The sequence below is a fragment of the Schistocerca americana genome, chromosome 3 (assembly GCF_021461395.2).
Source record: "Schistocerca americana isolate TAMUIC-IGC-003095 chromosome 3, iqSchAmer2.1, whole genome shotgun sequence".
Classification (NCBI taxonomy): Eukaryota; Metazoa; Arthropoda; class Insecta; order Orthoptera; family Acrididae; genus Schistocerca; species Schistocerca americana.
In genome coordinates, this window is record NC_060121.1 from 379,654,364 (window position 1) to 379,668,580 (window position 14,217).

The following is a 14,217-nucleotide window of genomic DNA, read 5'->3' on the forward strand; positions in this document are numbered from 1 at the left end:
AGGAAGCGCAACGCGTTTACCCAGAAATTCAGGGTAATTACGTACTGCCAACAAACTGTTGACACACTCCTGACTGAGGGAGCAAAAATAGATTTCACCGTAAGACACGCAGAGCCCCCACGTGACCCTCCCCCACAACCGGCACAATGTGGCAGGTGCTTAACCTTCGAGCATGCCACAGCGAACTGCACTAGAGAAACAAAGTGCCCAAGATGCAGTGGACCGCACGATCTCCTCGCTGTAAGAGAAAGAGATGTGCGCAAACTGCAAGGGTGACCAGGCCGCGCTCTCGTACAGGTGTCCCATGCGTCCCAAGGAGGCAACAAGTGAGGAAACGCGCGCGCCAATAAAAATCATCGACGAACCAGCGCCACTTCCAAGCAACAATGACGACCTCAAACAAGAGCTCGTGCTGAAAGAGGACCTGGTGCGAGTCCTTGCTGCAACTCTGCTGGACTTGTTACAGGATCGCAGGGAAGCCATCAGAAAGTCACTGAAACAAGCCACTAAACAGATTCTAGAAAAAGACTTTGAGGTGACGCAAACAGGAAACAAAATACATATCACAATAAGTGACCACTGGCATCCAGAAACATGCTTCAGACACACACCACAACACACACCCCAGCACACACCGCAACACACGCAACAGGACACGAATTAAACAGACTCCCACACCCTAACTCCAACCCCCTCCCTCCCAGGCACCTCCGCGACGGCCAACACACTACGTCTCCTATCGGTAAACGCCCAAGGCGTCAAACCGAATCGCCCACTACTAACGCACACCATACAACAGGAAGGTGTCCATACTGCAGGCATCACCGAAACATGGCTAAGGAACACACACGCCTTTAACATCCCCAGTTTCAAAACATTCCGAAAAGACAGGCAGGACGGAAGAGGAGGAGTAGCTATACTCGTGCAGAACACGATTGCAGCAAAGGAGATTCCTCTCCCGGCACCACTCAATAACGTAGAAGCAGTCATAGTACAGATAAGAGACACGAACAGACGCACTCTTACGATAGCATGCCTGTACAACCCATTTGGAACGCCCCTGCCACTGCACTTCCTACGACACATGATGACTTACAATAGATACATAATACTAGGAGACTTTAATGCACGACACCATATGCTAGGGGACACAGCCGATAACGGAAACGGACGAAGTCTATTCGACTTCCTGACGACAGAACCGATGGAACGGCTACCAGTTAACCAACCGACTTTCATAGGACACCGAGGCCACTCGACACCAGATCACATACTATATGGACACAACACTAGCGACACAATGTCAGATGCTGTTGTGGGCACCTCGATAACGAGCGACCACCTGCCAATCCTTTTTTCGACCAGCGCCTCCCTTCCCCCCAGATCATATACCCACAAGACGAACAATCCGCAAATACGCAAATGCGGACTGGGACAAATATAGAGAAGTACTCACGGAACAACTTTCAATACCACAGACGACGACGACCTCCAACACGCCACAGATAGAATAGAGACTGCCATACATCAAGCAATACATGAAGCCATACCCACCATAGTAGTCGAAAATTGGAAACAAGCCATACCCCAGGAAGCCCTCAACCTAATTCGACACAAAAAACAACTTTATAGACAAATCAGACGCGGCAACAACCCAGACCTAGAAAGACAATGGAATAGATTGAATGCCAGAATTAAAAGAATCATATCTGAACACCGACAAAGACAATGGGACGACACATGCAGAAGACTTAACTACAGAGAAGGGGGGAAATTCTGGCAACGCTTTAAAACGCTCACGGGACAACGACAGACAACAAACACTACATTACTAGTGGATAACGAACCAACAACAGACAAAGCAGAACAAGCCGATGCATTTCGACAAGTACTGCAGCAAGTTTACTCCTTCCCACAAGACGCAAAATTTGACGACAACTTCAGACAACACGCCGAGCAACAGCTGACTATAATCCTAAACACCCCAACGACAGCAACAGAAGACGAAAACACGCTGACAGCAGAGATCACTAACGCAGAAATAATTAATGCCATATACTCAGGACGTAACACAGCTCCAGGACAAAATGACATAAGACGTATACACCTTCAGAAAGCCCCAGCCCACCTCCTGACCCCCATCCTCTACCTCATCTACAACTATTGTCTCACAAATGAAACGCTACCCGCCACTTGGAAGACTAGCAAAACAATAATGATACCAAAACCTGACAAACCAAGGACTGACCCAAGATCTTAAAGACCAATATCTCTACTCGACGTCATAGGGAAAACTTACGAAAGGATACTAACTGACCGCATAAAAACGTATGTAGAACGCAACGACATCCTCCCTTTGACACAATCAGGCTTCCGACAAAATCACTCCACTAACGATCTGTTAATCAGACTGACCAACGGAATAACACAAGGCTTCAACAGAGGACACTGCACGCTTTCAGTCTTTTTAGACATAGAGCGTGCCTTCGACAAGCTCTGGCATACAGGACTGCTCTACAAACTGAACAAATTGGGCCTCCCGACCAAGGTTATACGACTAATACGGACGTACATCACAAACAGGAAGTGCAAGGTACATGTCGGCGGAGCCTACTCCCAAGAATTCACACCCCAAGCAGGAGTGCCACAAGGAGGTATCCTATCCCCGCTGCTGTACGCGCTTTACACGGCTGACGTACCAACGACAACAACCCCCAAAGAAACGGTAGGACTGTATGCTGACGACACCGCCTACTGGTGCACAGACTTGAAGACGACAACCATACAACAAAAAACACAGACCTACCTACAAAGATTAGAAAACTGGATGACGACATGGAGAATCCGACCAAACCCAACCAAAACCCAAATGGTTTTATTTAGACACAGACACCTGACGAAAAAACGACAACAAAACACAAATGACATACAACTGACGCTGTGGGACACACCACTAAGACTTAACGACACTGCCAGGTACCTAGGAGTGTACCTAGACAAGTACTTAAACTGGAAGACACACCTCACTTACCTGCTAAACAAGACGAGGAAAAGACAATGCCTAATCAGACAAGTACAGGGACGATTCCATGGATGTGACGACCACACGGCGATCCACACCTACAAGACGTACATCAGACCAGTGATAGAATATGCAGCAGCCCCCTTAGGAGGCTTGCACAAACCGGTAGCCGAACAACTTTACTCGACCGAAAGACGACTTTTACGCAGCATCTGTAGACTCCCAAGGCTCACGCCCAGTGACGACGTATATGACATCACAGGCGTGGAGCCGCTACAAAACAGACTGACCAAACTCAGAGCGAACTACGGCAGACACATATTAAAGAAACGCCCAGACATGGAAGACATTTTGACAACAAGACCACGAGTGAACAGACGACCAAAATTTAAGTATACCCAAGCAGCGCGAACAGTAGCACAAAACACCAGCCAAGAATACCCAGACCTCGCCCCCACCATGGAACCACTAACACAAGGCATCCAACTTCACCCACACCTGACCCAAAGACACAGAAACTGACCCCAGAATATACACACAAACGCGCACGCGCCTGCGCGCACACGCACACACACAAAACATACACAAGAACTGTAGACCTAAGCTACATCTAAAAAGTAGCATAGAAATAACAAATTAAACATTAAAAGTAGCATACACACCAAAACTACGGTACTACTATCGTATGCTACAACCTCCATACACACTAAAGTATTCAAAGAAAATAAAGAGAATAATCATAACGGAAAATACTGTATAGTTTATAAACAAACACTATATCACAACATGACTTAAAATCTTTAATACTTAAACCTCAACCTCTAACCCATTTTATGTAATATTTTTGTACCTATTTAAATCCTTGTACCTACTTTATATTTTGTTTTATTTTGTATTATTGTATTATTTTATATTTCTGCATCTTTATATATACCATATTTTTGTATACTCAATATGATCAAATGCACTTTTGCAAGAAATATTGAACTAATAAATAAATGAATGTACGTGTAATGTACAGCAAATGGCTGAAAAGGGCAATGCAAGCCCTCAAACAGCCCGCCCATCCCCATCAGGGGTGGGAATGAAAAGTGGAAAAAAAAAAAAAAATACTCGAGGAGTACGTTAGCCAGACGTACTCAAACATCGCAGTATCCACATCCTGCGGCACCTCACTTTAGTGAACACTAACCCCTTTATGCAGAGACGGCAGTAGACCTTTTGACTTGGCCATCATGCCAGTGTGGGCGTGGAGGGGCTCCACCTGTAATAAAACTCAAGGAGTAGTCTCAGGTCGTACCTGATGAAGGTAACGAGTTACGCTACCGAAATATCGTGCAAGTACGACGCTGATATCCGGCAGAACACCCGACAACCCAAGATGTCATTCGATCGCCGGGCAAGCCTGAAGAATTACATTTCTTTTTCGATTTCTTCATATTTTTATGCAGCGATTTCGCCTTGGTTTCTGTGCGCTTTTTTTCATTCCTAAGTGATTTTGTATTTTTGTATCCCCGAATTTCCCTAAACATTTTTGTATTTCTTGCTTTCGCCGATCAGCTGTAGTAAATCTTCTGTTACCCATGGTTTCTTCGCAATCACTTTCTCGTACCTACGTTTTTCGTTCCAACATCTGTGATGTCGATTCATTATCGTAACATCTACAGCCTCAAAGAACGACAAGCGTGTCTCTTCATTACTTAGTACTTCCGTACCCCCCCCCCCCCCCCATCTTTCAGCATTTATTGAAAATGAATAACAGTTAGTGTTTCACAATGATGCAATAACGTTTATCAGCAGTTGACACGACACGCCACAACTTGCCACGATCTGGCTGTAGCACCTCTTATCAATAAATGAGATCGAGCTAGTAGCATCCGTTCCAGATCCCAACATGTGGGAAATCTGTGGTCAGGAAGATAACCGAGCGAAGTGTCGCAGTGGTAAGACATTGGACTCGTATTCGAGGGTATATTGGTGCGAATTCTAGTCCTGTCATCCAGATTTAGTTTTCCGTTAATTCCCTAAGAAACATAAGGGAACTGTTGGTATAGTTTGAAAGTGAGAGTGTGATGTACTCACTGATCTGTACACGTAGTACTATGTTCATTCTCCAGTTTTATTTTGTAAAATATCCCTTATTGTTGTACATGTAGCATTTATGACAAACTGTAGAATTATATTCTGTTTTTCACTTATGTAGAATGTTATTTAGGTTATTACAATGTGATCGGAAAAAATGTTATTCTGCATGTAAAGCGATGCGTAATCCAGTAGGGGCCTGTTTTATCCGTATAAGATGTAAAGATTGATGAGATTTTTTTGTTGAACAAGAGAACGCGATCTGTCGTGCAGTCAGGAGGATGCATGAGTTTATACAGACATGCTGTATGGACATTTTAATGTGATTGTGAGACATTTTGGAAACTGGTTTGAGCGTGGACTAGCAATAGTTTCGGAAGTGGTTCCACAGAGGCCGTCTGGTTGTATGTGACCAAGCGGAGGCCTGTCGTGGAATAATAATTTCGTACGCCACATTATTATGCAAGTGGGTTACTGTTATGTCGAACCTGAACATTATTAAAAGATTGCGCTCATGTATTCGAACCATGTGGGATATAGAAGTTAAATAAGTGAGAATTCCTGACAGAACAGTGAACAGTGTTAATTAGATGCTGAAGAGTATCTAATTGTTACTCTATCTGTTCTTCAGGGCTGCATTAAGCAGAGACTTTATTTTAAGCAATCGGCTTTTGGGGGAATAAGAAAGTGAAGTTTAAACAGACCGATTGTAGGACCATCTGCGCATTTTACATGTTGTGTGTCTGCAGATTAAAATAAATATGCTCTCTCTGATGGAATAAACTTGGAACGGGCGTTTACTGTTGTCCGTATTAACAGTGCTTCGCCCTAATCGGACACCCAGCTGCTATTGCAGCATACGTCCGTGACTGCTGACACTACCAGTATGTCGCCAACAGGCGAGCGGTGGACTACTAGCGCAAAACTCGATCCCGCTGAATTTTAATCTGCTGTTTATTGATAATACACTTTGGCTACACGCTGTTACCAGTATCGTTCATATTGCCTTGGTGTAGCGACGGTTTCAGACTTCTTTGCAGCATCAGTGAGGCTACGTCAAAGCTACGTCATCCAGAAGTATGTCTTCTCTGACTTCGCTCTCGTCTTTGACGAAACTTAGCGCTTGCAAGGTAAGACGGTGCAGCTATTGAGAATTTTGTGCTTAAATGTTTATTTATGATCATGAACAACTACTGAAATAAAATTAGAATTAAATCTAGTGCAACGGTGTAAATGTTATCTTTTTCGAGAAAGAACTCATATGTAACAAAAATAAATAAAAAACAAGGAATAATAACTAATCAAACGTAGAAGATTACGCAATGTAAACAACTAACTTTTTGTGGTATGCGAAGTATTTGACTGACAACTTGGCAACAGCATTCAAACAAACCATTCCAATGAATACGAGATCTGTTCAAAAAATTTCTAAATATTCGTAATTTCGCGCCAGTGATGTGTTGGAGCGGAATTCGGTTGGCATCCCTTGCACACGCCTGTATTTAATGTGTAACTGCCGACGTTTCATTGTTTTATGTTAGTTATTGGTTAGTGCTGTGTTGAGTAGAACGTTGTGTCGCACAGTTTGCGAATTTCGAGATGGCAGAATTAGAGTAGCAACGCGTGTGCATTAAATTTTGCGTGAAACTCAAGAAAACCTTTTCAGAGGCGCACCTAATGATGCAGGAAGCCTACGGTGTTACGAATGGTTCACACGGTTTAAAAATGGCCGGACAGAAGTTAAAAGATTACGCTCGTTTAGGACGTCCTTCGACGTCTACCGAGGACGCTTACGCCAGGAACGTTAACGAAACTGCATGCCAATCGAAAACTGTTCGAGAGATTGCAGAAGAATGTAACATTTGAGCTGGCTCATATCATGAAATCCTGACACAGCATCTTGGAATGCATCGTGTTGCCGCCAAGTTCGTCCCACAGCTCATGAGTCGACACCGGAAAGACCGTTTCCACGCAGTTTGTGAAGAGCTTTTAGATCGCGTAAATGAGAGACCTGGCCCCTACAAACTTTTTTCTGTTGTTGCCAAATTTGAATACCCCGTTGAAATGATGAAGGTTTGCAGCGAGAGACGAGGTACAAGAAAATTAGCAGACGGCGCTTCGCGCCATCCAGCAATAGGCGTACGAAGACTGCTTCTGGAAGTGGAAACGGCGTTGGGACCGGTGTATCAGTTGTGGATGAGAATGTATCGCAGGACACTATGCAACGATAAGTAAAAAGTAAACGTAGAAAAATTTTGTGGACACACTTCTGGAATTTTTGTACAGACCTCGTACTACTGCAGCAGCATTTATTATTTCATACAGACAGTTGAAGCAGAACAAAAAAAAAAATAAAAAAAAAGAAAGAGAGAGAAGAGAAAAGTTGGACAATTAGTTTTAAAACGCTAGTTATGATTGTCTGACGGAATTACTTCTCGCAGTCATCTGTTTTCATTATGTAAGTAGCTAGTGCTACAATGTAAATACTATTCTCAACCACCTCACGCGCCTCATACAGTATACACAAATTATTTCGTAAACATAAACTGCTAGTGCTAGATACTGAACATATCACTTCTGTACACTAATCACCGCACACAACATACAGACTATACGCACAGTATCAGCTGACATCAGGAACACGACAACGTGGTTTGGTTTTTATATACCGCAACTCCCATGTATTTGCTTGAAAAATTGAACCGCAATGACTGAGGTTTTGAGCTCAAAGAGAAGATTTTTAGTATTGTATATTGCAGAGTTTTGATGCAAGTTTTTCCACTAAGAAAAAAGGAAAAACAACGTAGTGCGAAAGCTTGCTGTGAAATAACTGAGGTGATTTATTATTACGTATTTGTATTTAATTTTTTACCAAATTCCTACTCCTTCAATGTATACAATGTATTGCTTAATTGGCATTTTTTCACTGTCGCTTTTATTACGTACTGTGGGAGACCAAAGGAGCATTGTGGTGTTCAGTGATCAATAAATTCCAAGACACCCGAAAGCGATCTCGTTCGTCCTGTAGAACTGTACGATAGCAACTGTTGAGCCAACTCCAGGCTATGGAAACGCGTTTTATCTCTACTTAATAATGTCCCCAGCGGCACAATCCGCCAGAGATCTGGCTAGGGCTGCCATACGTTCGGATTTCCCCAGATTTGTTCCAACTTTGAGGGCGTTCTGGGGTATCTTTGTACAACTGTCCGTGGTAAACCGGACCTTTTAGTGTCTGGAGAAATTGGACTGATTGGAAATACACACATTAAAAAAAGTTTTGCATCACTCCGGTTCCCAGAACTCCGGAAGACAGACGTTGACTGTGGATATTGTATCACAGACACAGTGTGTTCAGAGATGTCACTAAACCCTCCCAAAGATATAAACCAGGCATGAGCAGCGCCCATTAGATGGAGGGAGTCCGATAGCCAATCAGTTCCAGTCATTCCACCAGGAATGTCTGTAGTTCAACTATGCCTAGATGGTCAATACCGCAGTTTGATCGCGTCCTCATCGTTACTTTGTGCCAGGAGGGACTCTCAACAAGGGAAGTGTCCAGGCGTCTCGGAGTAAACCAAAGCGTTGTTGTTCGGACATGCCTCGCTCAGGCCGCCCAAGGGCTATTACTGCAGTGGATGACCGCTACCTACGGATTATGGCTCCGAGGAACCCCGACAGCAACGCCACCATGTTGAATAATGCTTTTCGTGCAGCCACAGGACGTCGTGTTATGACTAAAAATGTGCGCAATAGGCTGCATGATGCGCAACTTCACTCCCGATGTCCATGGCGTGGTCCGTCTTTGCAACCACGACACCATGCAGCGCGGTACAGATGGGCCCAACAACATGCCGAATGGACCGCTCAGGATTGGCATCACGTTCTCTTCACCGATGAGTGTCGTATATGCCCTCAACAAGTCCATCATCGGAGACGTGGTTGGAGGCAACCCGGTCACGCTGAACGATTTAGACACACTGTTCTGCGAGTGCAGCAAGGTGGAGGTTCCTTGCTGTTTTGGGGTGGCATTATGTGGGGTCGGCGTACGCCGCTGGCGGTCATGGAAGGCGCCATAACGGCTATACGATACGTGAATGCCATCCTCCGACCGATAGTGCAACCATTTCGGCAGTATATTGGCGAGGCATTCGTCTTCATGGACTACAATTCACGTCCCCATCGCGCACAGCTTGTGAATGACTTACTTCAGGATAACAACATCGCCCGAATAGAGTGGCCAGCATGTTCTCCAGACATGAAGCCTATCGAACGTGCCTGGGATAGGTTGAAAATGGCTGTTTATGGACGACTGACCCACCAACCACTCTGAGGGGTGTACGCCAAATCGTCGTTGAGGAGTAGGACGATCTGCACCAACAGTGCCTTGATGAACTTGTGGATGGTATGCCACGACGAATACAGGCGTGCATCAGTGCAAGAGGACGTGTTACTGGGTATTAGAGGTAATGGTGTGTACAACAGTCTGGACCACCACCTCTGAAGGACTCGCTATATGGTGGTACAACATGAGCAATTAAAAGGGCGGAAATGATGCTTATGTTGATCTCTATTCCAATTTTCTGTACAGGTTCCGGAACTCTCGGAACCGAGGAGATGCAAAACTTTTTTTGATGTGTGTAAATCGATTTTAATAAATCTGAGTTAACATTCACTAAACGAGGTCTAGCGCGTAGGGCGTTTCCATTGTTTTATGCTAGAAATCCTATACTCAGATTTTCCATACTTCTTCACTGAGAACAATGAGAAGTTGCCGACAATCGACGATCATGTGCGCCGCCCCGCCCGCCAAACAGTGGTGCGCTGGCAGGCTAGTTCTACAAGTGAAACTACAATGAAATCCAGACCATTAGCTGCTTACAGGCGTTGATAAATATCAAAGGGGAGAGTTGAAATGTGTGCCCCGATTGGGACTCGAACCCGGGATCTCCTGCTTACATGGCACACGCTCTATCCGACTGAGACATCGAGGACACCGAGGATAGTGCGAATGCGGAGACTTATCTCTGGCACTCTCCCCGTGAGACCCACATTTCCAGCTTACTGTCCACACACTTCATTTGTAGTGTACCTGCGCGCCATACTCATTACTCGCGGCAGTCAATCTACCAATTCCCGTAAGAGTTTGAGCAATGTGAGGGCATCTTTAGCCGGTAAGCCTTATTTATATGGAGATGGTATCTGTACTTTCGGACTTGTCCGAAAGAACAAATACCATCTTCATATAATTCCATAATTGTACGTTTCTCTCCACACGTCCTTGCCGCAAAGAATGTCTCGATTCTGCAGTCCAACGTACATAAGTTTGGATCATTTACATTCGTTGAGGTTTTTTAACTCGCAATGGTTTTATTTGTATCTGCCAACTTATCAAAATGGTTCAAATGGATCTGAGCACTATGCGACTTAACTTCTGAGGTCATCAGTCGCCTAGAACTTAGAACTAATTAAACCTAACTAACCTAAGGACATCACACACAGCCATGCCCGAGGCAGGATTCGAACCTGCGACCGTAGCGGTCACGCGGGCCAACTTATCGTCGACAGACTGTATGTACCTGGGAAAATAATCCGATTTGACTCGGATGTGAGAGCTTTAAAGTCTTTGTCGGAGGTCGGGAATTTAAGTGATAGGTGTATATGTGACATAGGTGCATGACGGGAACAGTATTCCTGGAAAACCATCCCTCTAAATGTACCCAACAGGATTTCTTGAGAACAACGTAAAATTGTAAATAGAGCATCTTCGCAAGAATCTGAAATTAATTACGCATTTACTATTATAGAGGAACTGGAGATTCCTTAACAAACTCGAAACTATAGTCATTCTCCAGAGCGATACGATGAATTACCACTGAGAACTGGTTTAGTTGCATTCAAGCTCCCCTATCTATTTAGCGAGTTTCCACAGGCTCGCTCCCCAAAGTTAACAGAAATTAACAGACGCGAAGAATATAAATGACACGGTTGAAAGTGAACGTTCCTGTGGCAGTAAAGTCAGCTGCTAATTACCTTAGAGGCGTACGTTATCCTGTCCAGACTCTGCTATAACTGGAGTCGCTGTCAGACACACATCTGGAGCCTGTTCTATTTCCGTGCAGTTCGTGACCACGTGCGCGTGATCACCAGTCCTCTTACGTAATGCTTACGTCTGATGTATGTCAACGTACAGTTTCTTGCCACACTGCTCACAAGAGGAACAAAATATAGTGTTGCATTTTCAGCATATCTGATCAGGGTGTTCTGGACGCTTTTGGCAAGAGTTGTGGTCCTTACCTGTGTTTAGCCATCCAGAACCATGTTTTCTGCTGAGTCTCTTGTGCAGACACTCCTTAAATTTTTTAAACTGTCAGCTACCTTGACGGTAGCTACAACAAAGGGTGCTGAGAAAAATGTGTGCAACATGAACTGTGAGACCAAGTCGGCTGTACATTGTGACATGTGCAAAAACAGAATAACACGCTCCATTCTAAAAACAGTTTCATATATGTAATTGTGACAGCGATCTAACTAACAAGGGGAGGCCGCCAATTGTGAAATTCAGATTCGATTCATACTGCGCATAATAAAAGCTCATGGCCAGATGTGTAATGTGGCAAAGCACCAAGATGCACTTCTCAGCCGTTGTCGAGAAAATCGACAGTTAAAAGAAACAGTTGCGGTGAAATACTCTATACGGTTAATAATTTTCCACAGCGTCGTGGCTCAGCGGTAAGCGCTCGGGTTTGTAATCCGAAGGTCGCCGGATCGAATCTCGCACCATACAACTTTTTTTTTTTTTTTTAGTATTTGTTTTTTGTAATTCAGAACTGGCGACTTCAAACATCATTATGCTTTCCGCAAACAAAGTTGTATTTCACAAATGTTATTAATTGTCTTCATAATGTTAACCACGTATAGTTAACGGAAGACGTAGAAACGATACTCCGAAACGAATACGTATAACGTAAGTCAAACATTCGAATTAGAAATGAGACCCCACGAACACAAATTCGCTGTGGCAGGTATGAAATATAAACTCCGTTACTCGCTCGTTACACTTGAAGGACAGATGTTGAATGGGCCGAAACGAGCCGCCGCATAACAGCGTAGTTGCCTGCTAACTTCGAAAGAACGTAGATGCGGTCCCTAGCGCAACTTATAACATCGTCGAAAATCAGTGCGGACGGGAGAGTTTTGGTACACCCTGTTAAAAAAACGGAAAAATGGAGGCGGTACAATTGGAGAGCGAGCCGCCTTCACCAACATGCATAAGCAATTCATTAATCATCTTGGTGCTTTGCCACATTACACCTCTGGCCATGAGCTTTTATTATGCGCAGTATGAATCGAATCTGAATTTCACAACTGGCGGCCTCCCCTTGTAAGACAGGCTTGAAGAAATTCGGTCAACGTAAGTACGAGTACGCGTACTATCGTCTCGCCCGCTCCGTGCATTGCCTCTTCAGAAGTAAAACTGATTAAATTCTCCATTTATATGTGCACAGTTTCATTATCTGCTGTATCAATAGTTTATGAATTCTGCAGCCGCTGTGGCCGAGCGATTCTAGGCGCTCCGGTCCGCAACCGCGCTGCTGCTACGTTCGCAGGTTTGAATCCTGCCTCTCGCATGGATGTGTGTGGTTTCCTTAGGTTAGTTAGGTTTAAGCAGTTCTAAGTCTAGGGGACTATGACCTCAGATATTAAGTCCCAAAGTGCTTAGAGCCATTTCAACCATTTCATTTTGAATTCGGCACCTATGGATGCAACTACCGATATACGTTTCACTTTATTCGGTAAAAATAGCGTTTTCTCGTTCGTTCCTTGCTTAAAGCATGGATGTGGTGTCTGAATACATGTTCCACTAGAATTTCTTTTTCGGCTCTGTTGCTGTACACGAAAAAACGAAAGTGAAGGGGGCCATAGAGACACAGACAAAGAACAATGAAATTGAACAAAACTGATGAATTTTAGTGGTAAGGCAATATTTATCAGACGGCTAATAACACAGCGGAAGGGATATTCTTCTGAACTGGCTATTGTAGGTTTTCTTTCTTATCATCAGGTATTTTGTCTTTTCCTCATTGACACACAGTCTTGTTTTCTCAGCAACTCAATAACAGTTCTGTTTTATATTAATTTCATCTGTTGTGGAATTGCTTAATAATGCTACATCATCTGTGTCGGCACCGAGCGAGGTGGCGCAATGGTTATCACACTCGTCTCGCATTCGAGAGCACGACGGTTCAAACCCGCGTCCGACTATCCTGATTTATGTTTCCCCTGATTTCCCTAAATCACTTACGGCAAATATCTGGATGGTTCCTCTGAAAGGGCTCGGCCGATTTCGTTCCCCATCCTTCTCTAATCCGATGGGACTGATGACTTCGCTCCTTGGTCCCCTCCCCCCAAACCAACCAACCAACCATCTGTGTAGGCGATTATAGGAATGTATAGACCCTGCAGTTCAATTCGCTTGCAGTAAGATTTAGCAACTCCTCTACCTACTATGTCAAAAAGCACTCCGTCTTCAGGCCACAAGTGGGCCATCGGGACCATCCGACCGCCGTGTCATCCTCAGATGATGATGCGGATAAGATGGGCGTGTGGTCAGCACACCGCTCTCCTAATCGTTACGATGGCTTTCTTTGACAAGAGCCGCTACTGTTCGGTCGAGTAGCTTCTCAATTGCCATCACGAGGCTGAGTGCACCCCGAAAAATGGTAACAGCGCATGGCGGCCCGGATGGTCACCCATCCAAGTACCGGCCACGCCCGACAGCGCTTAACTTCGGTGATCTGACGGGAACCGGTGTATCCACTGCAGCAAGGCCGTTGCCATCAACTATGTCAAGGATGAGGGTAAATAATATACAGCAGGTAAAATGACGTCCCTTTGTCTCATATTCTCCCATTGATATCTCTATCGGCAGACGTTTTCTTTTACACACATTGTAACAAATCTGACTACTTTAATGGTATTTTAAATTCTTGGAAGTGTCTGTCACTGTATGCTATCAAATGTCCCTCGGAAATCAGCGAGCAGTAAAAGTGTTTGGCCATCCATATTACTCGTAAATTCCCGTGTCGTACCCATCATTTTTCTGGTGAACATAC

The 14,217-nt window shown here is 44.4% G+C and overlaps 1 protein-coding gene and 1 pseudogene across 1 annotated transcript in view; both read right to left on the reverse strand.

Annotated features, from left to right (window-relative positions):
* The window catches only part of LOC124605496 (breast cancer anti-estrogen resistance protein 1), a 549,172-nt gene that overhangs the window by 445,012 nt on the left and 89,943 nt on the right, over positions 1 to 14,217 (reverse strand). The window lies entirely within an intron of this gene.
* Positions 13,823 to 13,940, reverse strand: LOC124607895 (annotated as a pseudogene).